This window comes from Sinocyclocheilus anshuiensis, unplaced genomic scaffold (assembly GCF_001515605.1).
Source record: "Sinocyclocheilus anshuiensis isolate Anshui unplaced genomic scaffold, SAMN03320099.WGS_v1.1 scaffold877, whole genome shotgun sequence".
Classification (NCBI taxonomy): domain Eukaryota; kingdom Metazoa; phylum Chordata; class Actinopteri; order Cypriniformes; family Cyprinidae; genus Sinocyclocheilus; species Sinocyclocheilus anshuiensis.
Window position 1 is genome coordinate 1340709 of NW_015557181.1, and position 2476 is coordinate 1343184.

The window sequence follows — 2476 nt, forward strand, 5'->3', positions numbered from 1 at the left end:
TGACTGGTGATCTTTTATGTGGATTTGTACTTCATTAAAGCTCTGTGCCCCTGCGGTCCTGTGCCAGGTTCTGATAAAGGCCGTGTGGGACTCACGAGGGTGATATATTTTATCTCATTCCATCCAGCCTTGTTCAACCAAGGGTTTCATCTGCTGTAATGGATGCCTGTTTATCTGAATCTGACAAATGACACTATGTCTGCTGGAGTGGTTGGGAAGCTACAATCTGTTCATTTTTATGCTTAACTACAAAAGCCATGGGGTGTGTTTAAATGACATACTGCATACTATTCTTTGAAAGAAAGTATGGATGGAACATTAAATATCTAGGCCTATAACCTACAATCCAAATTTACAATCAAGAAGATTTTTGAAGAATGTGGGTAACCAGACGGTTTCTGGTCCCCATTGACTTAGTAGTTTTTTTTTTCTCCATACTAAGGAAGTCAATGGGGACCATCAACTGTTTGGTTATGCTTCTTTTATGTTTAACAGAAGAAATAAACTCATACAGGTTTGGAACAACTTGAGGGTGAGTATGATTATGAATTTTCATTTTTAGGTGAAAAGGTGCAGTTACACTTGCGGTTGTTCTGCAATTTTTCAGTTGGATTCTAGTTATTTTAATAGGTATTCACACAATTGGGAATTTCACGTGAGGGAAAGATTTCCCCACACAGATTTTGCAATGGTCACGCAAATTCACCAACAGAAAAACTGCAAGGTTGACTACTTTATAAGCTGTGAATCATACATTGCTAATAGACCTTAATCAGGTTAGATGCCATATTGAATTTAACATGCTTGAAAATAAGACTGTGAGGGACAGACTTATAGAGCCTCATTTATAAAGTGTGCGTACGCACAGATTTGATCTTAGTGTGTGCGTGTGTATGTTTAAATCCACGCCAATGCTCATATTTGTAAAAACTGCCTTTGACGTGGAAAAGTTCTTAGCGTCCCGTCAAGGTCTGAGCAGACGTACACACGTTTTCTTGTTGGAGTACTGCAGGTTTTTGGAACTGTAAGCTGTTCTTGCAGCTCGCTGTTCTAAATTAAAGAATTTGGACGATGACTGGTGATCTTTTATATGTTAATGACATTAATAGGAGTCGTTTAGAGAGCAGAAACCATTCAGTTGCGCGCAAGTTCAAGATCATTTGCGATTCATAGATTTCACGTCTGAAAGAGAGGCTTACGTGCGTTTTCTGTGCGCACGTTCTTTCTATGAATCGCACGTACGTATATTTGAAAGATGAGCGTAAGATCAAATTTAGGATGGTTTCTGTGCAACATTTTATAAACGAGGCCTATAGTCTTTACAATGGCACACACTAAGGTCCTAGATCATGTAATTAACTTTTAAAAATGTTGCATTAAGTTTTTGTCTACTCAAAGTTTATTTCATCTAATTGGTTTATTTATTGTCAGAAATACGTTTTGACAGCTGAACAATCGGTATGCTGTCAAACAACAGTACAAACTGTACTTCTATCCTCACATTTCTGTCAGAAATTAAATATGGTGCTACCCTGAGTAAGGTATATTTTGGACATTTTCGCAAAATTTCGCCAAAATCTCATTAACGTGGCTGTACCTTTAAGAAGTAACTAAATAAAGAAGTTAACTCACTAAGTTAACTCACGTCGCATGACAATATTTTCACCTGCATTCTTTTACAATAACGAGCTTGTTTTCCCAACAAATCGCAATGTAGACTTTATTTTAAACGTCTCAACTGAGGGTATAACAAAACGGACTCACCGAAATGATCCTTTGTTTCTCTTATGCTGGGTCTAGGCCTATTCTGATCAATTCAAGTGAATTGGTTTGGCTCAACTCAGACTATAATATATCACTGGATAGCTATTTTTTGTAGCTAACTACCTGTTCAAAACAGTAGCTTGGATGTTAAATATTAACAGATGAGCTTGTAGCTTAGCAAGCAGTTTCAGAATAGCTTCCACAATGCTGCATTATGCCCCACAATGCAATGCTCCCAACCTGACTTGCCATTTCTAGTGTGCTGAATGAACTGATAACGATATAATGTTGCATTTTCAGTCCATTTCACCAGCTTTCTTTTTCAGGTCAATTGAGTATCAAACAATTTAAAAAATAACCTTGTTGAAGTTAGCTAAACTGCAACCATGTTTATAGCTATCTAAACAAGCAAAGTAATACGGTCAAATGACAACAAAGCAGCATACAAATGTTTGAAAAGTTTGTTGTTGCGTACAGTTTCACATACTATACTAAATGGCTGGAAGTGTAATATCTATATATCTATATATCTATATCTATATCTCTATATATATCTATATCTCTCTCTCTCTCTCTCTCTCTCTATATATATCTATATCTCTCTCTCTCTATGTCTCTCTCTCTCTCTCTCTCTCTATATATATATATCTCTATATCTCTCTCTCTATGTCTCTCTCTCTCTCTCTATATATATATCTCTCTCTCTCTCTCT